Source organism: Protopterus annectens, chromosome 10.part0 (assembly GCF_019279795.1).
Source record: "Protopterus annectens isolate FY-2018-M chromosome 10.part0, PAN1.0, whole genome shotgun sequence".
Classification (NCBI taxonomy): Eukaryota; Metazoa; Chordata; order Ceratodontiformes; family Protopteridae; genus Protopterus; species Protopterus annectens.
The window spans coordinates 1,417,365,339-1,417,393,114 of record NC_056744.1 but is presented as its reverse complement, the minus strand read 5'-3'; the positions used below and the strand labels follow the sequence as shown (position 1 = coordinate 1,417,393,114).

The 27,776-nt window shown below is 44.2% G+C and overlaps 1 long non-coding RNA gene across 1 annotated transcript in view; it reads right to left on the bottom strand.

The window, feature by feature from the left end:
• LOC122813622 overlaps nucleotides 1-26,618 on the bottom strand; it is a 48,389-nt gene extending 21,771 nt beyond the window's left edge. The window contains exon 1 of the long non-coding RNA XR_006366715.1: nucleotides 26,494-26,618. This is a non-coding gene — a long non-coding RNA (uncharacterized LOC122813622). The remainder of the gene's footprint in view (nucleotides 1-26,493) is intronic.
• Nucleotides 26,619-27,776: the final 1,158 nt, after the last annotated feature.

Sequence of the window (27,776 nt, the reverse complement as noted above, 5' to 3'; positions counted from 1 at the left end):
GACATGTGAGGTAACAAAAGAATAAAAAATGCCAGATGTGCCCATAGCTGAGCTACAGTTTAACAGGGTGAGTGCAACTGCCCGTAGATGAGCAGTGGTTTAACTGGTGCAAAATGAGTGCCTGTAGCTGAGCAGTGGTTTAACACAGTAAATCTATGTGCCCCTAACTGAGCTGACCTTAATATGTGTGCCGATAGCCAAATGAGGCTTAAACCAGCGTACCCCGTTTGTGCGGAGCTGCGCACCGCGCAAACAAGCTATCCGACGGACAACGCTGAGCAAGCCGTATCAAAACTGCCTTTACACAGACACACCCCTCAGCATGTCTAGACAGTCATGAAAAATAAAAAGCAGTGGCCAGGTTCGAACCCAGGATACTATACACCATAGTCAAGGTACAGAACCACTAAGCCATGACTGCAGTACCTGTAAATGCAATAATAGCTAATATATAGGAATGAATACAAACTAGAGCATGACAATGCAGGTTTACTGAAGTTGATACAATTCCAAAATGGCCAATCACAGATATGCGGGAAAACGGACTATATAAGCCCCATAGGCGGAATACACAGCATAAAGGAAAGTAGAACTGACCTGCAGGCAGAAAGACAGGAGTAGGAGAGGGTAGTCGCTAAGGAGCACAGAGGTGGGGTGTTGAGGAGTCCAGGTACATGGTCTGGCTCCTAGTCCATCATCATGAGGCCCAACTCATGCAGGGCCAGGTCCTCTGGGGAGCATACAGGGCTGAGGCGTGGGACCGGTTGGCTCATGATCTCACCAGTGCCACAGGGATTCCAAGGACTGGTGAACAGGTCCGTCACCACCATGCGGACCTGAAGAGACGCAAGCAGGACCAACTGAACCTTTGGATCCAGGAGGCCCGGCAAACACCCAACGCCCCACTACTGAGTAAGTAACATTTAATTATGTATGTAAGAAATTAAACTAGCTGATATTATGGAGATGTGTATTCCAATATTACTTCATTTATATTACAGCTGCAGGTGTCCGTTCTGCGAACCGCAGAGCCTATGGCGATAGGCTGGTGCAGTTGCGCCACCAGGCAGGTCAGTAATCCACTACCAGTAACTGTAAAGAAATATAAAAGTATGACATTTAGCAAAAGAGTGCAGTGTAGTCAGTAAGGAATAGAATCTGCAAGTAACAGTGTGAAAGTGTATGCAAGTATTGCTCGATTACAAAAGTGTGTTTCAGCCTGTAAGTTTAACCTAAACATGAAGCTGTCCTACATATATTCTGAAATAAAAATGCCCTGCCTGTAAGAAAATAGTACACAACTTGCAGCAGGCTGAAAAGTATAGCTGCAGAAGATGATGAAATTACATGTGTGAAATATATCCCTGTGGAAATACTGAAACATGACAGAAGTGAGACTGCTGGAAAGGATTGTAATAACTACTGGTAAAACATGTCAATAAAGCCTAAAAGTACCATCCTGAATAGTAAAATGAAAGCAAGTGAGAGAGTGTGAGAAAGTGTCATGATTCCAGCAATACAGTAGTAATAACCCCTGAATAAAGTATACTGCAGTCAAGACAGAATGAAATGCATGTGAGATTCAAAACCAAACCGCAAAGTCTGTTCAAAGTGTTGCTGCATCTGGAATGTGTATCCCAAAATCTGGATATGTTGCTCTCAGTCTGAAATATGCAGATAGGATGATTGTCTGATATACCAAACATCCACACTTGTCTACAGCTATATAAAGCAAATGTAGCAGGATGATGTAGCTGAACAAAGCTAGATATGAATGTGTATGAAGAACCATAAAATGTATATTGATGTTGCAGTAACAGTCCTATCACCAAGTTGAAATAGTTATCATATAGGAAACTGTAGTGAGAACAGTAGTGTGTATATAACTGTAGCTATTAGAAATGTACAGCATATATATTGTTATTCGAAGGTGTTAATATTACTTTCTTCACCCCACCCTATAACCACATATAACCCATTCCATGTGAAAATGGTATGTGCAATCACAATTAACACCCCTGGACGTTTGTCCTGTTGGGTCATATATATTTGCATGCCTGTTTATGCATCTGCCCTGTTCATACATCCACACCCGATGGCCTGTTGCCATCAATTAACCCTGCATGTTGTTGGACTGTGTATTTCTGTTCAAATTATGCATGTGTTATGCACGCTGTTCAATGGTGTGAATATCTGGGTGTTTGGTTAATGGGAATACTAATGCATGCTGTTACAACTAATTGTGAATGGTATTATATGTCACTAACCCAAACTGTCATGACATAATGCAAAATATAGTACGATAGGGAAGGCGGGTTCCAGCGGTCCCACCTCAGCTGGTGAGTGTACCTGGCACTAGTGCCGAGTCCGGACCCTCCTCCGGTGGCCCTGTGCCACCTGCAGGTGGAAGCGCTATAGGGGATGGGGCTCGCCCCCCCTCTGTAAGTGTGGCCGGAGGAGGACCACCACTCACCCTCCGTAGCGTCCGGACTGTGGTGCGTAGGGAGATTCGGGACTCTGTTCTCGAGCCCCTACGCCAGCTCGAGGCACGGGTGGCGCAATGAACGGGCATGCCTTTGCCCCGCCTACACAGCCCCCAGCACAGCCCCGTCCTGGGCAGTGAAGGAACAGTGGCAACTGCCTATGGGTGGGGATATCAGTTCCACTGTTGCCATCTATGGGCTCATGGGCTCTGGATATCCAAACCTCCGTCCCCGTCAATTGTGTAACCCCCCCCACACGTGTCATACACCGCCCCTGTATGCGTATTGTTTGTCTTGTCTGTTTACCTACCCAACCTACCTCCCCAGCTGTACAGACTTCCTTCACCTGACATACCACTCTCACCTGAAAAAAAAAAAAGGGCACTCTGTACCCACAAAAAAATTACACTCCATACATAGCTGCCCATTCCGCACACATGTCTACTGGACATGGAACCTATCAATTACAATTGGCTGTACAACAAGTATTATTGTTGTCCTGACACCTCTCTCAGGGGTGGAAGGTTTCAAATGTCACACCAAATTACATACATATGCACAGCTGTTGCTGATGAAGAAATGGGCAGCTATGCGCCTTACCTACATCCCTCCTGCACATCCCAAGCTTGTTTCCCTACTGTCTTACCCTCTTTGTGACCCCTTTTTCACCACTTTCCTGTCTCCCCATTTTCTTTTCTTTCAAAGAAAATAGCGCGGGTGTGCGCAAGAGTAAGCACGTTTAAGCGGTTGTAAGCGGGTGTGCGCGGAGCTAACCGCCAGTGCGCATGCATGTGCTCCGCACAAACCAGCGCTAACCCGGTTACAACTGCTTAAAAGTGCCTTAGTCACTTTGATTGACAGGTCCTGTACTCAGTTCAAAAGCAAAATAAAATCCCACTGTGAGTCCCGAACCCAGGACCTTGGAAACAGTAGTCTGCATGACTTACCACTAAGCCATGACTCTTATACAAGAACATTGTGCTAAAATAAATATATCATGTAATAGCAGGAATGAATGTAAAGGGAATATAGATGTGTAGTACACAAAGCATGCCATTTAGAATTACTATCAAAACTAGTGGATTTCCATAATAGTAGTGTGTGAACAGAAACAGCCATGCTAGTTGGAAGCTAGTAGGTAATAATGTCACTATAGCACCTTGCAAGCCACACACATACTCACAGCAGGATAAGCACTGCCCATACCCCACAACCTCTTACACGAACACATCTGGACCAAGTAATAAAATATGTGGAGCAAAGGCCCAAAACCAGGGACACATTAAAAATAATGTTACAACAAACGCAGACAGTTCAGAGAGTAACAGGGTCTGCACTTTGTGGGATGTTTGGAAGGGTATGCAGTCTGAAACTTGAATGTTTGTCACCATATTCTGACTTGAGCCCAGAGTGACTTGCCAGAAAAGGTGTGCATGAGATATTGACCAAAATATGAGGCAGAAATGTGGACAACCTGCAAATATCTGTACACATGACGGGTCTGACACCACCATATTTGAATAGTTAAGAGCCTAGACATAGCAACAGTGAATGACTTACAGGGATGCCCCACAGACCCCATGTGAAATGTACAAACAGTAGGCAGAAAGGTGTAACACATGCAATGGTAACTATGGAGTCCTGAAAGTATTCATCACTTGCATGGCAGAAAAAGTGTAGTAATACATATGCTCATGCTAACCCACAGTCACAACTGCAGCATACCAGACATTTTAATGGGTGTACCCCACTGATATGTACCATTCCCCTGAGGCACATAACAGATAAACCTGAAAGTCTCTGGGGCCTGCTCAGCAGCATACTCAAATACCCTAATAGATGTCAAGGCCCACACCATGGCCAGACCACACTGCATGCTGTTAACACCCTAGCAGATATAACAACTAAATAAATCCAAGGAACCAGAACCAAAAAAGACTGGTCAAGAAAGGAAACAGTCCGTGCAGCTATAGTTAACTGATAGTTGGTAGGATAAACCAATACAATGGTAAAAACCACATAAACCAGCAAATAGCGTAATAACTTTTACTCAATACACGCTTTCGTCAGAAACTTCTTCAGAATGCATTAAAAGTCCATGGTTACAGTTTAAATAATCATCTCATTAATTACCATACAATTATTCAATAAAAACTGGTCATTAATTTAAAGAAACATACTAAATAAAAAATTCCATTGCTGTATTTTTATCAATATATAATTTTTTGTTTTTTAAAAAACATTTAATATTTATTGAATCATTCAGACCTGGGGGTTGATCAGATCTCAATCTAATTTGCCACATGGTCTCCTTCTGTTCGACAAAGTTCTTGAAATCACCCCCTCTCAGGTCTGAATGGCAAACTTCTAATACTGAAAAAAGAAATTTTTTAAAATTCTGACAGACAAGAGAATGTTTAAATAAGGCATTGTTAGTGTCCTTACTTTTAATGCTATACAGATGTTCACGTATTCTGGTTTTTAAACATCTAGTTGTCATTCCTATATAAAATGAGGTACAACTGCTGCAAAAACTGATGTATATCACACCCTTGGTGTTACAATTAACATACTGTGGTACCTCAATGGTTCTGTCCATGGTGTCTATCATAATATAAGGACCTTGCAGAATAAATTTGCACATGTTACATCCAAAACAAGGAAACATGCCCTTCGTTTGTGTAATGCTAGCTTCCCCGGCTTTATTGTAGTTGTTACTCTCTAAAGCTCTTTTTATATTATAACCATTTCTTAACACAAAGTTGGGCTGTTCTCCAACTGTTTGGCTAATGTCCAGGTTGCCCTGCAAAATTCTCCAATTCTTTCTCAAAACCTGTTTAATAGGTTCACTGTCCATGGTCATATCTAAGGAACAAACTACCTTTTTGTTTGCTTGGTCGTTCAGTATTCCTGAGGTGAAAAGGCCATCCTTGTTGTTTAATATAGCCTGATAGTGAGTACTTCGTTTTTCCAACACTTCTTTTTTTATACTTTCCAAAAACAAAATATCGTAACCCCTGTTAATGAACAACGCCATAATAAAGTCAATTTCCTCATAAAAATCACTATCTTTAGTAGTCATCCGACTGGCCCTTATAAATTGCCCTAGCAACAGTGAATGACTTACAGGGATGCCCCACAGACCCCATGTGAAATGTACAAACAGTAGGCAGAAAGGTGTAACACATGCAATGGTAACTATGGAGTCCTGAAAGTATTCATCACTTGCATGGCAGAAAAAGTGTAGTAATACATATGCTCATGCTAACCCACAGTCACAACTGCAGCATACCAGACATTTTAATGGGTGTACCCCACTGATATGTACCATTCCCCTGAGGCACATAACAGATAAACCTGAAAGTCTCTGGGGCCTGCTCAGCAGCATACTCAAATACCCTAATAGATGTCAAGGCCCACACCATGGCCAGACCACACTGCATGCTGTAACACCCTAGCAGATATAGCAAGCATTCCAAGGTGTGAATGTACATGGAAAATAGGAAAGCTACAGCAGCACACTACAGTCAAGACACCTAGCAGGCATACAAGTAGTGACTGTAAAGGGCAACTATAGAAGCCTTAGCAACAAAGTGCAAGCAAAAGTGAAAGGAAAGCACACACACACACACACACACACACACACACACACACACACACACACACACACACATTAACAGTAGTAGTAGTTGCAGGTGTCAGTGTACATACACAGTTAGTACAGGAAACTGGAGAAATGAATGGAGGAATGTTAATCTACAACCCACCTGGAAATATGAGAGAGATACCAACCTTTACACTCACAGAACATCGTCCACAGCATAACAGCATGGTCCCTGCCCTTAAAATCTGAAAGGGCTACGCCTATCTCACATACCTTTTTATAGCACTGTTCTGAAATCACAGTGAGAACTGCAATCAGTACACAACTGGCTGCATGCAATTAGCAAATGCTGGCTTACAATTGGTGCAGAGGCCATCACATGGGCATATGCAGATACCTACAAAAGTATGCTGTACTTCCAGTCCACACATGCAATACTTTCATTGCACCCTGAGAAGGACATGAGAGACAGACAGAGAGAGAGAGAGAGAGACAGAGACAGAGACAGAGAAATCTGCAATTAAGCAGACACAAACAAATTGTTCAGCAACAGCTACCTGAAAGCTGACAACTGGGAAGTGGAGCAGCAGGACAGGGAACCAGACAGCAACACAAGCAGCTGTGACAAACACAGGTAATGTAAAGTAATACTATAAAGGTCTACATACTGTGAACCCTCCATATGTGTCATTGGTCTGTATCCATGTGTATATGAAGATGTGTAAAGGGCAGGGGACATACAGCAACTATCAGTGAAGGCTGTACATACATTTGTATGTGAAAGCATCTATGTGCACATATCAGTGTTGGTTGATTGTAGGTTGTAGTGCCATGTACAAAGTAGGTTTCACAGTTATGTATGTTTAGCAGTATGTCAGTGTGTGTATACAGTATGGCAGACAAATATGTTGATATACCTGTCTAACATATGGATACGTATGTATGTCAGCATATGTATGTGTGTATATATATATATATATATATATATATATATATATATATATATATATATATGATATGCATATATGTATACATACATAGAGAGAGATGTAGGAATACATAGATGTAGATAGAATATTGTACAAACATATCTATGTAATGCACACATACAGATATAGATATATGTAGATACATATACAGAGACAGACTGATCTGACTATCTACAGGTATGACTGTATATGACGACCTGCAACACAGCCTGTCCCACCCCCTCTGTCACTCACACCCCCTCTGTGTCCCCCCCCCTCCACATCTATAGCAATATATGTACATCAATATATATATATATGTATATGGACATATATATATATATATATATATATATATATACACATATAGATATATCTATACACACACACACACACATATATATATATATATATATATATATATATATATATACATATAGAGAGAGAGAGATGTATATAAATTCTGAGTGAGGCACATGTGTACAGATGTATTGCACCAGGTGCCTGGTGACAAAGGCATGGAGTGAACACCAGTGTCAAAACCGGAGTACCATACCACATTCCAGATCACCTACACCAGTAACCACCAGATATGTGATTGGCTGCCCACCACTGCATGTGTCAGGGGTGAACAGGGTCATAAATGTGTACAATAGTGGCCCCAATGATATTCACAGTGGCACACAATCCCTGGAATATCTGCACATGGTATGTGTCAGCGGACATGGTGTGTCAGCTATGGACATGTAGGTCGGTGTACCCCTCCACACCACACAATGGATGCCATGGTATGGGCCTCACATGACAGCTACAGATATGGAGAAGGACACAGTGACATGTACAACACTGTCACAATGCACTCAAACACATAACCAATGCACAGTGACTGACAACACCACAGAGTACACATATGCTACCCACATAGAGGTTACCACTCCCGGATTTACATATGTAAGTCACACCCATGACAGATGTCCAACAACCATAGTAACACCTCACACCATCCACAACCTACATGTCTGCTGTGTGTCGTCCGTGCCACTGCAATAGAGTGCACATGTGGAGGTAAGAGTTCCTACCCGCAGATAAGACATACCCTGCAATAAACCACACAGTGTTAAGAAGCAAGACTCCCCATGGGTACATGTAACACATACCCCTGATGAATGTTAGATAGGTAATATGCCATATGAGTCACCCTGTGTAACTGTGTGACAGCAGCAGGTACCATCACACCACATGTGTCACAATGGTCAGGGTAGCAGAACAGTACGCTGCTGTAGTCCCAGGGGCAATAGCATATTGTATAGTAGTGTATTGTAATGTAATGTATTGTGTTGTATTGTATTGGTATGTTTAGGTGCCTCCTTCGTGGAGTGGAACCACTGCTGCTGTGCGCCAGTGTACAGGTACATATCCTGTAGTCAGGCTAGTGTTACATAGCACTTCTATATGTGTGTTTAGCTCCTGTCAGAGTTTATGTAGCATGCAACTGGGGATACCATCAGGTCCCATTCATGTTGTGTATTCTGCTGTCCTGAGGGCTCTCACCTGGACATCTGTGATGACAGGGAGGTTACAGTCAGCAGGGATAACTATGTCTTATTTTGGGGGAGAGGGCGGGGTGACACCTGCACTGAACCTGTCTGCCACAATGTTGTCAATATCTGTGGTGTCAGTGAAATATTTGTTGTTGTGTACTAACTATGGGCATAGAGGATGGATCCTGACCAGGTTGCTAACATAACTGAAGAAGGCCTTCTGGTTATCTGTAGTGTCCCTCTTGATTTCCCTCTCAAAGTTGTCCATGGATTTTGTATGATGGAAAATAGATCCTTACTAGTGCTGCTCAGACATGCCCTCCCTTTATGGAATTATGCTCTGTCTTGCAGTATCTTCCATCTTCTGTAATACAATCTGTCTATGGCTGGGGTCCACCAGACAGGATGCTGTCCCTTTGTGGAGAGTGTCTTGGTCATATATGGGATTGCATGATCCATGCATTCTCGGAGATGTCTGTAGAAAGCAATTGTGTAGGGGTCAGCATTGTGGGTTGTATCTGCCACTGGCCCAGCGGGCTGAAAGGATACCATGTCACTGTTACAAAGTGTAAAGTTTGTATCTGTAATGTTATGCACTATAGTCGTTTATGCTGGTGGTGGTGGGATATGTATATCCAGGGCAATCAGTGTGTGGTCAGCTCACAGTAGTTGATGATGTAAGCCATACAGTACCTAGATACAAACCCCCAGAGTGAGGAGGTGCTCCTGACCTGAATCAGTGTTCTGACTGCTGGCGTTTGGTAGTATGTCGTATGGAGTGTGCCAGGTACTGTTGCACAGTTGCTGGCTGAGCACTGATACCTGGCCATCTACATGTGTATCCACCAATAGAAAGACAGATGCTACATATGTGAGATATGTTGTATCATAAGAGTCGAGTAGCATGTGTAGTATGTGTGCCAAATTCTGCTGACATATATTGCTGATACCAGGTTATTTTCTTTCTCAGGTACATGGCCCACCCGCAGAATCCCACCTACTCCACAGCTGAGGATGAGGAGATACACCAGAGCCTGGTGTGGGATTATGCAATACTCTTTTCCCGCACCAGCCAGAATCAGCAGGAGAGGGCTGCACTGTGGCAAGACCTTGTCAGTCGGGTAAATGAAATAGGCACGCATAATAGGACATTTGAGCAGGTACGACATCACTGCAGTGATTTAATCAGACATGTCCATCAGCGTGCGTCGGATATCCACAGGCAACAGGTCGCCACAGGTGGTGGGGTGGCTACACATCCCCCACTCACCAGACTGGAGGGACTACTCATGAGTGTAGTGGCTCCAGTCCGCCAGCAACAACAACAGCAGCAGACATGCATTATGATGGAGGCTGGAGCCACGCAGCAGCAAGACAGTGAACGTGCAGGTAATATGCCATAGTTGACTGTTGTGTACACTGGTAGTTAATGCATGTGTGAGGTGTGTCCTTGGTTTGTAGCTGTTATCATAGTATTTAATGTGAAAGTGTGATATCCTCAATATTAGCAGCTGACCTGTGAAAGGCGACTGTTGTACTACTGACCTGTAGCATACTCAGTAACAATGGCACAGTTGTGCCCACTGACATTAGTTTTTTCACGTCTGCAGGACCCTCTGGTATAACAGCAATGCAGCCTATCCATGCTGGTGAGTGTGTATTAACAATTCCTGTAATAGTATTGATAGTAATAGTACTATTTGGCTCACTTAGTAGTGCTCTTTGTATGCATGTAGGTGTGTTTGTGTCTGTGTGTTGATATCACGCATACTGAGTACTGTACAATTGTGTGAAACTGTGTGCATGTGTGCACCTGTACGCATGTGTGCACGTGTGCATGTGTGCACCTGTGCGCACATGTGCATTTGTGCACCTGTGCGCATGTGTGCACCTGTGCATGTGTGCATCACTGGTAATGTGTAGACATTGTAAACTGTGTTTCCTGTTTCCCTCCCACAGGTTCTGTTGCTGCTCTGGTGTCATGTAGCAGGGAACCTGAATCAGGTGCCGTGGGTACTGATACTGATGACATCTGTGTAATGGCACAGGAAAGTATGCCAGGGTCCGCCATTGGTCAGCCGATTGACAGTACACAGCTGTCGACCCCATCAATGCGCACAGTTATCCTGCCAATACACCCTTTGTCACCAATGTCCCTAGGTGATGGACAGCATACAGTGGGCATTGACCAGGGTCATGTGGTATCTGTGGCACATGCCTCCCCACACAGCAGCCATGGGCATGGCCCAGAGATGGTACCACACAGACAGATGTCCAGGGGTTCTCATGGGAGCATCCGTGGGCGTACTGCCCCTGTCAGACGTGCCCACAGAGGTCTTACAACCTCAGCTATGTTTTTCGGGCTGTCATGCAGGCACAGTCATGTATGGAACGGTACACCAGACAGGGTCTGAGGGAGCTGACAGCATGTCGCACAGCCATGACTGACAGTATGCGTGACATTGCGGCTGCCATCCGTGATTTCACCGATGTCATAGACAGACGTTGTGGGGACATATTAGACCGGTTCCACAACTACATGTCTATGAGCCAGGGCGATGGTGGGCGGTTGAGGCATCGACGTGGCCGTATGCCAGCAACAGCAGCAGCTGGCAGTCGCGGACAACAGCAGGGCAGCGGCCGCCCCCGTAGTGCCAGCAGCAGCCCCAGCAATGCTGGGTCTGTGCTGTCATCAGACCGCCCCAGGAGACCACGTGCACGTGGCTTTGGCCAGGCCCGACAGGGATCTGTGTCCAGTCAACGAACACCTGCTTCTGATGACAGTACCCAGTCTGGGTTGGTACCGGATATGGTCCGTAGCACCCCTGCAAGGCACAGGTACCATGTCCGTGGCCAGAGACACTGATCTGTATGACCTGGCAGGTACAGTCTGTGGCTGTCTACAAACACCAGTATATGGCAGCCATGAGGTGGAACTGTGTGCATCCATACACACATGCGAATTGACAACACCTAGGGCTACCGCATACACGCACACACTGCATCAACATTGCCCCACCTTCTACTGCTGTCCCTCACCAACACACATACAAATACATGTCAATTGGTGGTATCTGTGGCTGACTCAGGCATACCAAGTTCACACCCTGTGCATATGATGAAACTGTGCCACCTCCTGCAATCTGTAACAACTGTGCAGGTACAGGTTAACATGTTGCTGATGCACAGGGTGACCACATAGATGTGTAGTAATAGTATCATGTTGTTAACAGTACTGTGTGCTGAATTAATTGTGGGTATATCACAGCATGCCTGATGCAGTTAGTGTGTGATTGTGTGATTGTCATGTCCTGTTGTCTACACCCATAGTGTATCATCTGCACATGTTGGCATACTGGTGGTAATGCTGTCAACAGAAGGCTACATACATAGGTAGCACAGGAGATAAGGTAATGAATGTAGTAATACACAATGATGGACATGTAAATTGCAAGTGGCATGTTGCCCACACTGGACTCTGCAATGCAGATGTTTGAGGATGTTGATATGTGTGCAGTACTATACGACTGGTACAGGACACACAGGAGCACCCTAGCACTGCATGCTCACATCTCATACCATGCTAGACAGCCCCAACACACATAACTAACTGTCACAGGAGGGAGAGTCCCCATATATGTCAGGGATACTGTGGTGGCAGGCCAGGTAGCATACATCCTACTAAGTATGGAACCACTGAGTGAAGGCTCAGTGTCTGTTATTTGACATGTGTATTACTGCAGGTATGAGCACATGGGTTTCCATCCAGTTATTGTACATCCTGACAGTACATGGTCTGTACACTTGTGTGCACTGAGACTGGACCCTAGCCATCTGACCCGTGTATGTCCATGTACATGTGCATAGTGCCTGCATATTTGCAGTGTTACCTACTAGAACTGGTACTAGAACTGGTACAGCTTGTTTGTTGTACAATGGACTACATGCAGCCCTGTTTACTGTAGCTTTGTTTGCATGCATGTTTGCTTGCAATTACCCTGGAATACTGATCACACCTGCAATGCATAGTTATAGAGCTTCTGTGGACTCCTAGTGCCATCTGCATAGCTTACTATATGTATGTCCATGTCCCACTTGACAGGATGTCACTGTTTGTCCTGTTCACATGCACATTGCCTGTGACACAGTGCATATGACTTACCTGGCATGTGTCCACGTAAGCAGTCATATATGCTACTGCTAACTAATCACAGGCACTACACCTTCACATATTCATCTTCTGTTGAACTACCTGCTTTCGCTAGGGACGGCCTGCACCTGTCACCCCTGGGCTTTCAGATATTGGCAAAGGCTCTTGCTACCCCCATAGTGCCTATGTTAGGCAAGGCTCAAATGACAAACCCACCTTCATAGGTATCACAAGGGATAAGAAACTAAGAGTAATGCTACCCAACGCCAGAAGTCTAAACCTCCAGATGCATGCACCCAAAACACTCCTTGGCATGGAGAACATCGATATCTGTGCAGTAACAGATGCCTGGTTCAGGGCTACTGAGAGCACACCAGCACTACCAGGTTTAACCTGGTTGATTTCCTTGAAACAGTCACCAAGGCCATTGACGAGGGGAAGGTGGTTCACACGGCCTACCTGGACCTTGCAAAAGCCTTCACAACAATACTCCACTTGGGCATTCTAGAGAAGCTCACCAGCTTAAATATAAGCCCCTATGTCACTAGATGGATTGCACAGTGGCTCAAGGACAGAACCCACATGGTTAGAATTGCTGGAGCCATGCCAGACTCCAAACCAGTTACGAGTTGTGTCCCACAAGGCTCAGTCCTGGGACCTCTCTTGTTTGGTATATATTTATTGGAGGTACAGGCCAACACGGACGGACTGTGGCTGACCAAATATGCAGATGACTGCGAACTGGCCACCATAATAGACTCTACAGCCGACACAAGCATCTTCCAAAGGGGCATCATAGAAACAGGCAACTTGTGTCAGAGCCATGGCCTTCAGCTGAACAGTGTTTAGAAAGGGGAATGTGCATCCTGTAGTCTGTTCACCTAGTTGCTAAAAGGGACATTGTCCTCACACACACTAGCCCCCCTCAGCCAAAAACACACACTTGCCATTTGCAGGATTCAAACCCCTATCTGACTATGTTATGACACTCGAGACGGACACATTAGCAGAGTGTGCTATTCGCATTACTGGGAGGTTTCCCTTCTCTTGCTGTACTTATAGGGTGCTGACATCATCAGTGTTTAGAAAGGGAAATGTGCATCCTGTAGTCTGTTCTCCTAGTTGCCAAAGGGACATTTCCCTCACACACACTAACCCCCCTCAGACAAACACACACACTTGCCATTCGCAGGATTCAAACCCCTACCTAACTATGTTATGACACTTGAGATGGACGCATTAGCAGAGCGCGCTATTCGCATTACTGGGAGGTTTCTCTTCTCCTGCTGAACTTATAGAGTGCTGACATCATCGGTGTTTAGAAAGGGGAATGTGCATCCTGTAGTGTGTTTTCCCAGTTGCCAAAAGGGACATTTCTCTCCCACAGGCTTACACACACACCGACCCCACTCACACACACACACACACACTGAGCATTTGCAGGATTCAAACCCCTACCTAACTATGCTATGACGCTTGTGACGGACGCATTAGCAGAGCGCGCTACTCACATTACTGGGAAGTTTCTTTTCTCCTGCTGTACTTATGGGGTGCTGACATCATCGGTGTTTAGAAAGGGGAATGTGCATCCTGTGGGGAGCCAGACACCAAGCACACTCTGGCTTAGCTGTCATTCCCTAGGGCAAACAGCCTAGTGTTGACCTCTACACCCATATGTTTAATTGTCAAATGCACATTATTTTTTGCTGGTAGACTGTTTGCACATCTTTATTGCCATAGCATTCCATGTTTGTATGAACAACTTGTGCATCTGTGGAAGATGTTTGCATATGGGAGGGATCCACTATATCACATATGTCTCTGTAGTCATTTAACTGTGTGCACTGGGCAGACTGCTGTAATGTGGTTGGCTCCTGGAATAACACATAAAAATACCAGATATGTGTGTCCAACTGCTAAACTGAGATTTGGCCTAAGTGTGTGAGCATGCCCAGTTCAGCCTTCCCATGGCATGTTGTCTGACATATGTCTCATTTATCAAAGTGTGTGAGCAAGCCCAGTGTGAGCATTCCATATGTTGGACTCTGTAGCCCACCACATTTGTGGATGAGTGTGAACTTCAACAAATATCACCCGTTTATGGTTGTGTGTCATGTTGTGTAGTTACTGTACAACTGCTTTGTGTGTGAACACAACAGGATTATACTGTGCCTGCAGTGTTTGCATGGGATATTTTGCATACAGTTGTCAACATCCTTTCACACTGACCTAACACTGTAGTACTGTATAGTGTACTGGTAGTACTTTGACTGTGGTGGACAGTATCCTGGGCTTTAGTGCTATCACTGCTTTACACTTCGATAGTGAGCACAACAGCCTGGTTAGGGGCCAGTTGTGTACATCTGACCCTGTTGCATTCTGTTCAGATATGAACTACTTAAACCAGGCTTGTCCAATATTGGTAGTGTATTCCACAACATAGGTGTACATTTGCAAACACTAGCGATGTGCCCTAGTCCATGTCTAATGCTAGTTGGAGAGTGTGTTTGTCCTTCAACACACATTGTAAGTGGAGTTTGCCATGACATATGTCATGGTTAGTATACTGTGCCTCTGTCTACCTGTGACATGACAGTGATACCCAGGATAAAGCTACCATTTCCCATCCACTCATCAAGATTCCTATTGAGGAAGATTGATAAGTGACTCTATGGGTAGCCTGTACTGGGGGTTCACTCATGGGTGGGGGTGGCTTCTGTGTTATGGATCATGCAATACAGCTTGTCCTATGTAAGTCAGTGCTGGGGTTCAGGTCTCTCATGTGCATAGCTCACTGCCATTCAGATTGTACAAGGTGCAGCATGTTTATTGATACCAGCAACACAGGCAACACATGGCATCTGTGCAAGCTCTTTGATACTCCTGGTGAGGTACTGTTGTGGACTTTACGGTTGATGGAGATGTCTGCTGAGGTGCATCCCACAGGGGCTATTGTAGTCAATTGTACCGCTGATGAAGGATGACTGCAGAGCCACAATGACCTCCCCTCATCTAGATCTGACAACCTTCATGATTAGGTGGGTATATGGTATGTTTCTGTAAACACTACAGCACATGTTTGTCCATTGTAGGATATCTATCACCTTGTGTCCCCAGGTCTCTCATTACATGTTAACTACATAATGGGTTAACACCTATGTGGTAATTGGTGGGCACTTACTGTATATCCACGGGGGTTGACTATACACATTTCTGCAATTAGCTTGCGGACATGGCTATGGCACCAGTTGTCTGTTTCTATGTGGCCCTTTTGTGGGATGCTTGTGTCAGCTGTTGGATCATACGTGGTGAGTAGTTTGTAGTCCTCTGCAAACATGTTCGGACACAGTCCTTCCATATTTGCCTGTACCTATGGGACATATATACCAGATGAGGGAGATCCCAGGACCAAGCCTTGTGGGACGCCAGTTATATCTGGTTTGTAGTCTGACATGGCTGCAGCATGTCTGACCATGTCTGTTCTGTCCTTGGTCTGGTTTGCAACCCCTCTACTGACATAGGGGTTTATATTTAAGCTGGTGAGCTTATATATAATGAACACGTAGGGTATTGTACAGAAGCCTTTGCAAGGTCCAACTACGCTGTGTGGACCACATTGCCCTCATCAATGACCTTAATGACTGTTTCATTTGAGTCAAACATGTTTAGGGGCAGGATCTGCAGTTAAGAAAGCCACACTGGGTAGGGTCCGGTGTCAGTAGGTCCCCAATATCTTTATGTCTGTGGTACATGCTGATCCTTTCCATAGCTGTGCAGACCGAGCTTCTCAGGATTCTAGGGTAGTAGTTTTCAGTATCCATTAAGGCAACACCTTTGTTGAGAAGGACCACTGTTGTTGTACACTGCTCTTTGGGTACATATTCTGTGGTAAGGCTGACATTGAGCAGTAGTGTTGTTTGGCATTCCATTCATCTTGGAGTCCATGTTGCACTAAGCCCGGGACACCATCTCAAACCATTGCTGCTGTGTGTTTTGCTTTGTAGATGTTGGCTGTTACCTCAGCATCTGCAATGTCAGGGGGCCAGCAGTCTGCTGGGATAGATATTCTGCATCTGGGGTTTGCACTGCACCTGTCAGGATGTATGTTGGCAATATGTGTGTGTGTGTTTGTGATATTTGTGTGATTCAGAGCATATCTGTGAATTCCCAACATGGTTCCTACCATCAGTTGTGAAAGCCTTGGGATTATCCTTAGTGTCCTGTACAATTTGCTACTTCATAGGTTCATAGGTTCATACTAGGCTATCCACCCTAGGGCATTTGTTAGCCTAGCCAGAGTGTGTGTGGCTTTTGCCACCCCTTGCTATGTGAATATTATGGCCATTTATTATTTGCTTTACTGTGCCTCTGTCTGGACATGACACACTGAAGACCCCCAGTGTAACTCTACAATCATCCATCCACTTGGCAAGATTCCTGTTGAAGAGTGTCAGTGAAGGGCTCTGCCTAACATGGAGTGGGATTCTGGTCCAGGGTGTGGGGAGCCTCTGGATTATGTATCTGTCCCACCAGCACATCCTATTTCATTATTTGTTGAGGTTGACATCTCTCACTCTCACAGCTCCGATGGATTCGAGTTTTCTGGGGTGGAGCATGTCCATTACTCCTGTGTTGGGCATGGCCTTCTACAACAGGCATGCAATGCCTCTGTGTAGGCAGTATGCAACTGCATTCAGCTGGGGTGTCTACAGCCAGGCAGCATATGACATATATTTGAGACCCTTTATCCTCTTGGTGAGGTACCTTTGAGGTCTTTCTAACTGCTGCAGGTGTCAGGTAAGGTGCATCCCATATGAGGCATTGTACCAGATTATGGGTGTGATTAGAGAACAGTATAGGGGCACAATGACCTCTGTTGATGTAGATGTGAATCCTTTCCTGATACGGTGTGAAATGTAGACAGTCTTCCTAGCCACATTGGCAATGTGGGTGTCACATAACAGGTTACTGTCCACTTGTATCCCTAGGTGCCTGGTTACTCCTTCCATACATAATGGTTTACCACCTATGTGGTAATTTGCGGTACCTTGTTTGGTATTTGGTGGGACATTCATACTGTCCGGTGTCTTCAGGATGGCTGGGTGGGGTTCCTGTGTGTGGGAGTGTGGTCTGTAGCATGCTACAGACTGTACAGCAGTCTTGCCTACAGTTAGTTGCACATGGGTGGACTCCAATGCCTTGTTCATTGTCAGTTACCTGGACGTATGGGTGTCTGTGCTGAATATGGATACTCATCCTCCTTTTATGTTTTGTTCCAGGTTTTGGGGCCATGACACATGATACGTGGTATAACCTGGTAGTGCTGGTGTGCTGTCAGGAGGCTTGCAGCAGGTTTCTGTCACTGCACAGACATCGATGTTCGCCATACTGGGGATGGCCTTGGGAGCATGCATATTGGGGTTTACACATCTGGCATTGGTCAGCATTACCCTTATGTTTCTTTCCACTTATGTTTTCTAGGGTGGTGGGTCAGTCTTTTCAGCCTTGCCTACAAAAGGCTCTATGGAGGTGGCAAAGGCCTTATCCAATATTCAAATGCCCAGGGGTAACAGGTGCAAGCCATCCCAAGAACAGCTGCGAGGCTTGTCAAGCATGACATCCCAAGCAGACAGACATTGGATCCCCTTGGAATGACACCAGTAAGTGTGCCACTTGCTATGACTGATCATTCCGTGTTTGTACTGTGGCATTATTCTTGGTAAGGGTAGGATGCTGCAAACGGTGAGTGTCATACCGGCCTGGACTACATAATCAGAGAGCTCATCTATGTCTCTTTTCATGTAGTCGAGGGAGGTACATCTCAGGTCATTCACACCAGCATGGACTATGACTGCATCATACTTCTACTTGCTTTGGAGTGACCTGCATACTTCTGTTATGTGGCGTATTGTGGCTGCCTACAGGCAGCTTACTGTACCCTTTCCCTTGTTCAGTCTGGTGTGCGGGACAGCAGTGTGTCTGACTATGGAGTCACCTATTACAACTGTATCAGGCATGTTGTTTCTCCTTCTGGCCTGTGACTGTTTGGCACACCAGCTTTGTGTACTATGTGTTGCATGTGCTATGTTTGGAGGTTGTTTGATTGGGTGTCTGCTTTTGAGGCCTCTGTTGGTGTGCTGTGTTTGTAATTTGTGCCTCCGGGAATGTTTTTCTGTGTTTATGTGTTTGGTTTGCAGTTGTGATAGGTCTATGTGGGACTGTGTTTGTGGTGTGTGTGGTTACCTTCTCCTCCTGACTAGTTTTGGGAGTACTGAGTTAAGGGAGCTCAGCCTCCCGTTTGGATAGCTGGTTGCATCTGTCACATATATTTGTATTTCTTGGGTGGAGTTGGGGGTTGTCTGTGTACTTGGGGCAGGTGTAACATTGCCTCAGGATTCGCAGTTTCAACTTGTTGTGGCTGGCCTTAGTGGATTGTATGTGTGGACAGATTTTATTGCCATACTACTGATCGGCGATTACTTCATTGTTTATGTTTGCTCTATCATGTAGTAGCTTCCTCATTCTCTTGCATGGTTTGGTTATGGCTGGTGTCCACCATGCCAAATTCCTGCGTGTATGGCATTATGTCTTGTTTTAATTTAGGATTGCATAATCCAAGCATTCCTGGCAGTGTTCATGGAATGGCTGTATTACAGGTTCTGAGGTGTGGCCCATATTTTGCACCTGCACAGGACCTTTAATGGATTCCACATCAGTTTGGAGGAGTGCAAATATTGCTTAACACATGTTTTCCACTGTGGTTTTCTGGCCAGGGACTGTGGTCAGGATTTGTATATCCAGTACGATTACTCTACGGTCTGGTTTTACCAGTGAGCAATACACTTCTCACCTTGCCATCCAGTACCCATGTTGCTGATTATCACATCCAGTATGCTTACCCCTCTTGTGGGAGTGGTACGTTGTTCCTGGGCCTTTTGGTTTATGGATTCTATGAACTTTTGTCCGACACTGTTGGAGCTGGTATAATGCTCCCAGTCCATATGTCTGGGTATTTTCAGTCACCCAATATAATGTGGTTTGGAGGACTTGATATATTCATGTATTCCAGCATAGGCCAGGTGCAGTTCCTGGTGTTGGGACAGTAGTCTGTAGCAGGCTATAAACTGGGGGGCAGTTTTAGCCACTGTTACTTGACCATGGCTAGTCCATGCTGCTTTTTGTTGTGGTACCAACATGGGGGTGTGGTTATCCTTGACAATTCTTGCTAGTCACCCTCCTTTTGTAGCTTGTTCCATGTTTTGAGGCTGTACAGCACAGTATAAGGTGTAACCTGGTAGTGTTAGGGTGCTGTTGTGATCCTTGGATCAGTTTTCTGTTACAGCGCAGATATCACCATTCTCCATACTGGGTGAGTTTAGACTGCATGCATCTTCCTGTTTCGACATATCCCTTATCTTATTCTTATCCCTTCTGATACCTATGGAGATAGGTTTGTGTTTTGAGCCTTACCTATTCAGGGCACACTGTACGGCCTGCACTGACAGGTGCACGCCAGTCCTAGCAGGTGGTGCATCATGTCATGCTCAGCATGTCATCCCAGACTGGCACACATTGGATCCCCTTTGACTAACTGCGATACTTCCATCAATTATTGCACTTGATCATCTCAATGTCATGTTGTGGCATGATGCTTGATAAGGGTAGGATGTTAGTCAGGGTCCTCAGGTTTGCATATAGTACATGGTGTTACATTACTTAACACATAGCATTCATGCCTCAGGTGGTGTTGCAGGGCTGCCTCTGTCGGATGCGCATATTACACTTCCCTGTACATGTTTGAGAAACGTTGTGTCATGTTAGGCATCCCTGTTACTATACGAGTGAGTCAGAGAGGGTTATCATTCCCAGGGTTCCTACTGAGCCAGTGTATGTGCTATGTGTTGCCTCTTTGCCAAGGCCAGGGCATACTGGGCATGCCTCCTTCTGCCTACTGGGGCAGGCTCAGGTTGTTCCTCCTCCGAGTCACGCTCTGCCTGTGATGGCCTTGGCAATGATGGGGGGCTGTTTGGCCCGGCCCTATGCTGGTCCTGCTGCAGCTGTTTTCGCAAGATCATATTATATAGCATAGCACATACCATGACAATTTGGGTACATGTAGTTGGTGTGTACTGCAAGGCTCCACCAGATGTGTCCAGACTCCGGAACCGTGACTTGAGCAGCCCAAACACACGCTCTATTACATTACCTGTTTGTGCGTGTGCCTCATTATGACGTTCCTGTTCAGGTGTGTGTGCGTTTCTGATGGGTGTCATCAGCCACGGCTCCAGTGCATAACCTGCATCCCCTTAGTTGCCCATGCGGGATGTCCCCATTGGCAAATGTCTGGTACAGCTGCGTCAAATGCCAGATGTGGGAATCGTGGTAGCTCCCAGGACAGCCAGCACACACATTCATTATTATGCCCTGGGCATCACACACGACCTGGCAGTTGATGGAGGGGAAGCCCTTGCGGTTGATGTATGCCCTACCCCGCTCACCGGCTGGTGCTTTGATGCGTATGTGCATGCAGTCTATTGCACCCACTACCTCAGGGTATTCCGCTATTTGCTGGAAGAGACGCATATTGCTGGCCAATATCTCACGGGCATTGGGGAAATATACATGATCACCGACATGTGCTGACATGGCATCCAGGAACTGGTGCAGTACCCTGGAGGCTGATGCCTGTGATATCCCCATCATATCACCAGTTGGTCTCTGGAAGGTACCTGTTGCTAGTATTCTTAGGCCAACACATACCTTGGTTTCCACTGGGATGGGTTCCCCTCTGTTGGTTCTGTGTGTGAGGCGTGGCCTGCACAGCTCCACTATTTGCTGCAGGAGGTCTCTGTCCACTCTATAGCGCTCTACTATCTCCAGCTCATGTAACCTGTGGTAGGTGACCCTGGGCCTGTACACTCTTCTCCGTCTCCTCACTGTGGGTTGTCTGGCACCATCTGCATTGTCACCACCCTCAGCAAGTCGCCTATGTCTCATTATGACAGCTATGGCAGCCCCTAACATTTCTGCTCCGAGTTCAGCTTTTTCAGTTTTCACTTCTGATAACTTAACTCCTGTCTTGCAGTGTCTCTTGAGAGAAACATCCTGCACTGCTGTTTGCAGAGTTTTAAGTGCTGGGCTGGGCTACTATTCTGCCTGTGTAATTGCCTGCATCTAATTGTTTTCACCTGCTAGCTCCAGCAGTATCCCCTGCTAGCTTCCTACTAAATCTGTTGCTTCCTTTTTCCTTTCTGTTTCCTCAGGGTAGAGCCGTGTGTAAACCAGCAGAAACACGCTCACAGTGGCTTACACGCGTGCACACATGCTTACACAGTTCAGAATCTGCTTATTCGGATTACAACACGTGCACGCCCGCGCAAACAGTGTTAAACATCTCCCAACATGCTCCCACATGCTCAGCCTGCCTTACACGCACGCACACTGCCTTACTCGCGCTTCATGGCACGCACACGTGCGCATACACGTCCAGCAAGAAACTTTGGTGTAGGCAACAGTGTACACCTTCCATTTCTTGACTTTCTCATGCTTAGTTAGTGGCACACCTATTTCCATGATATCTGTTTGACATCTGTCATGTAACTCTGACCTCCAATGAACTGCATTTCTTTCTACCATTCCCCCCTGTGATGTCACCTATCTCCTACTCTGTTCCTCCCCCTTCTGTAACTCTTACACTACTCAGACTGTGCTAATTTGCTATGTGACAGTGGAATTCAGTATCCTTACACTCATTTGCATCAGATTGCCTACTAATGCTTAGTTACATGTCTTAGACTCAGTTTCCCCCCTTAGCAACCACTACACGGTGGCCATGTTGGTTTTGGTCTGCTGGTCCCTGCATTGACATTCCATGTATTGCATAAAACCTACATTTGTAGGTTTAAAACCTTCGTTTTTATGTTTTATACAGCGCAGCCCATTTGCGCGGGGCTGCGCTGGGTTTAAACATCGGCAATTGCCGAAAAAAAAAATTATATTTTTAACATATTTGCATCAGGTTACTTTGTCAATGGCCACATATTTGGCCAATGGCATGCTGCCTGACACATATGCACCCTTTATTTGCAGCTGACATGGCTCCATTACAGCTTTTGCAGAAACGTACTCAGTTGTCAACTGAGTACATTTCTGTAGCTAAAACGGCTCTTACACGGGCTGTTCTGGGCTTCCTGGATCGCTAATCATCCTCATTTGCATGCTATTCGGCTGCAAGTGAGGTGATTAGCTTAGCCATTCCACCGTGTAAGAGCCGTTTTAGCTTGTCTCTTACACGGACTTTGGGCTGTTCCTGGATCGCGAAGGCTGCATGGAGTCTTACACTACTCTTAGACTCCGTGCAAGCCTTCGTGAATCCGGCCCCACTTGTACACCATTAGAAGTAAAATACTGAAAATGTGCTGTTCAAGCACACTATGGTGTGTAAAAATTGCAAAAAAATTTATTTCACTGTCACTGATTATGTGCCCAGTAATTTTAACGAGGACAGGGAAGGGGGATTGGATTATAAAAAATTAAAATCAAAATAAAAAATAAAGAATTAAATCAAATGTCAATTTTTAGTTTTTTTTTCTTTTTCTTATCGTCATTACATCTTCAAGATTATCTCTACTAAACATACTGTATGAACAACAATCGCGTTACTACCTGCTATACTTTTAATTGCATGTCTAAACCACTATGCTTATGTAAATATCTTACGCAATCATATTTTATAACTGTATGTATAAAACCACAATGCTCATGTAAATATCTATCTATAGTAGGCAAGTACCTGTTTCGGGAGCTTTTCTCCCCGGGCCTCCACTATAAATGGACATATCTGTCCAGTCGGACATCCCTGGTAAACAAATGTAAAATAAATAAATAAAATGGCAAATTTTACTCAATGCATATAATGCAAATGGGTTGAAAAGTGGAACGAATTACAAGGTTGTTCTGCATATAAAATCTTATGATATATTAGGTGGTGAATTTACAAAAAATGTTTTGTTTAACTTAGTATATATTTATGTTTATAGGGAAATAGTTTTTTTGTTTGCACTTATTATAATAACTGTTATTGAATGTTACTATCTTAGATTGAAAGGGTTAATTTTTTGCACTTAATTATAATAACTGTTATTGAATGTTACTATCTTAGATTGAAATGGTTAATTAATTTTATTCTAAAGAAGGCCTCTTTGAATGGCTGAAAGTACTTACTACCAGTGGAATGTACCCAGTGGTGCAGTTTTTTTCATAGTGTTTTGTGTCCGATTGTCGTTTGGTTTGCGATACTTTTTGAGGCATTGTGTAGTTTCATTTTTTCATTGTTTAAATTATGACAAGGTTAAACAATCAGTATCAGACAACTTAGAAACAGCAGCTACAGTTTTACCATGGAGTAAGAGGGTCAGGAACCCTGCCCAGAACCCTTGCTCACCCTCATTCTCATTACATACTCTTTCAAATATATAAACAAAACTATCAAAATTATCTTCTGTACACTGTGGAAGAAATTTACTGACCTTTGTTGCTTCTGGGTTTCAGTTATTCCCTTCTCCACAACCTCCATGTTCCTGTCAGAGTCAGCATGTCCCTCTCACATTGATGGCGTTTCTCATATTCTTTGGCCTCCAAACACCACAGTCACTCTGCCAGTTCTAATTCCATATATTTTGCCTCCAGTTCAAGTCTCTAACCCCAGACAGGTTTTTAAATCCTCTGAGGAAAATGTGACTGTCTTGTTTCTGAGGGGTGTACATCCCCATCACCAGACTGGTTGTCTTCCTGGTTGCTGGTCTGTGCTGCAGCTATGACTAAGGCTGACATTTCTTATTTAGTTAGGTTAGCACGTACCAGTCCTTTGGATTTGCACACCTTCGGCAATTGGTTCACTGTCAGCTTGCCATAACCCTCTACTGACATCTCTGCCTGCTTTCCCTGACTAGACAAACTAAACTAAAACAGTGTTGTGAAAAATGAAACTCAATGTTTACCTTAAGGCTGCTGAGGGTACACACACCTTAGTGACAACAGATTACAGGCTACAGAAGTTCAAGTAATACCCCACCACTGCCACCAATATGTGAGGTCCGTCCTCTGGGCCAGTGATCAAGAAGCCTCAGCCCTCACCACTGACACTGGTTTTCCTTGGGGCTGGGCTTTCTCTCCAGACCCCAAATAAGACTCCCCAATGACCACTATAGAGCTGAGTCCTTAGCCAGGTGTTCCAAGCCAAGTCCTCCACCAGTCTCTCTATGAAATCAATGCTCTCAGCTTCCCCATTTAAAGTAGCTGTCACATACACTCTCTGAGATTTGATTTACACACACACACACACACACACACACACACACACACACACACACACACACACACATCTGGGAAAGGCTGGCACAGCTTACCTGCTCTCCCACCTCCACCCAGACTATAAGCGAGATCTGCTGCCACCAGAATGCCCAAAGCCAGCTACTTTAAGGCTCTTACCAGGGTAACCAATTACACTTATTAAAATTAATACTCACACAATGGTAGTGTTTAACAAAGCAAAACTTTAAGGAATGTGAAGCCACAGTGCCAGCAAATTAATAATGCAAGTACTGTCAAATGTTAAATAATTTTCTAAAACACAAGCCACAATTTTAACAGTAAAAAATATGAAAATACCGAATATCTACTTACAATAAAACACCAGAGCTGCAATCACAGGAAATATAAAAAAGAACACAGATAGAAAGTCTCAGACAGATACAGAAAAACTACTTTTAGCTAATTGCATTGGTATTTTTCTGACTGACAGAAGAGTCACTGTTCCCTAGTTACTAATCAAACCAAGGCAAGATGAACGTGGATGAGTACCTTGTCAGGTCCCAAAAACAGTGCACATCTCAAATCTCTCACTAGTATTCAAATACATTTTTAACACAAGCATCCGTACAAATCAGTTTGATGTTCAAGTGACATAATAGTTTATAAAACTCCAACTAGCTAGGCTGGCATATGTTACACATACACTGCCGTAGTCCCTCTGGCACAGCTGGCACTCACTACCTGACATCACAGTCTTAATAAGGTAAACTCCTACCTGGTACATTCATCTATGAACTAGCAAATAACACTCTCATTCAAACATTCACCAGTAAAATATGCAAGTTCAAACATTCACCGAAGGAAGAACAAACACTGCAAAAAAACAAAATGGATTTCTGTCAAAAAAGGGCAGACCTCCTGCTTGGATTGTAACTGTTCAAATGACTACAAAACTAAACTTTCTCTACACTACATTACAGACACTTTACATGAACAGCCCCAAATTTTACAATGTAAACCTGGGATCTTAGTCTAACCAGATGAGTTTGTGGTTGAGATGGACTTCAGTCGAAATATTTATAACTTATTCTTACTAGGAACTCGATAAAAAAACTTACTGCTACTCTCTGTGAGTAAAATTGAGCATACACCAAGAGCGCATTATTCATAAAACAGACGAAAAGTGCAACCTTCACTAAAGGCGCCGATTTCAGGAAGGAACAGGCACGACTAAAGTCAATAAGTAACATCAGTCGAGATGGAGAGTACATTAAAATCGAATTGAATAAGCTCATAACATCACCGCGCCCAGTTACTCCTAAAAGCTCAGGACACGTTTAGTTTATCTTAAAGAAACTGCTAACTCTCCAAATTACAGTACGTCCATCAGGAAGGTATTTCAGATAACTAGATGAGGGCTGTTTCCCCAACCAACCTGTTATATAATGCCTGCTGACGACAGAACCACAAGTGTAAACCAAAACATAGTCACTTCTTTCACACTAAGCAGCCTATTTATATTTTTCATGGAACATCCAGAAATGTGGATTTGCCACATATTGTTTAACCAACATTCAGTGTCCCTCGAGCTAGAACCAGTGTAAAAAGAGGTTACAGGTTGCTTAACAACCGCAGAGCCAATTGAGTATGGCGTTGTTGCTCAGCAGTATTGCTAGAAGCTCCCTTCAAACCGGTATAAAGGATCAGCTACTGGTGTTTGGAGTCTGGCTAATGCGGAAAGGACCTAAGGTGTTTTAGCCAGATTAAAAGACGTCATGCTGCGTTCATAAAATATGTTTATTTTTTGTTTTTTAAGACAAAGGCACCGTCCAAAGATCAACTTGTACTTTCTGTTTAAGGTGAGTTTTACTAGGTTGACCTGCCAACTCAGCCGGCTTTTAAGAGCTTGTTTTATAACGCGACTGAAAGCGTAAGCAATTCTTGTTTGAAAGGGGAAAAATGCTTGCTAAAGCCTGCATAAGATCATAATACTTACCTGCATCACTCTTGCAGTAAACCTGTATACATGTATAGTAGTTCATAATTATGACGGGTGTGCAGCTCAACACAATGGTCGTTCGTGGTGTACAGTTTAAATTCTCGCTTTCCTTTACAGGTTAACCGCTGTTGTTGATGTATACTGTGCAAGTTTCAGATTAGTTTTGGCGTATGCAAGCAGGTGTTGGGGAGTTGTTTGCTTTGATTAACCACGAAGTAACTTCTGGTGACTGGAGGAAACCTCCAATTGTACTGACAGTTTTTTTTTTTTCCAGGTTATTATAAATTACTTGTAAATTGATTTCCCGTTTCTGCTTATGAGTGAATGTTGTTGAAAACTTGTGGGTTATTTAAGTAGTGAAATCCTGGTTATTTCTTGTAAAATAATGCTTCCTAGTGTTTTCTTGATAAGTTGGGAGTTCTGTATATGCTTAAATCTAAAGCGTACCTCAGTAGAAGAACGTTCTTCATTTGAGGTCTTTAAAAAAAGTTCACGTTCCTCGAAGTTCCATATTAAGGGTCTGTTAAACATTTAGTATCGAGAATTTTTCTAACTGATATTCATGGTACATGGCACTCGATCGTATTAATTAATCAAAGATCTTTTTATGAGCAGAAAGTAGCATACTTTAATTATCCTACAGGCTTTTTAATTGAAGTGTTCCGCATTCTTGAGATGGAAGGTTGAGATTTATGTTTATCCAGTGCCGTTACTTTGAT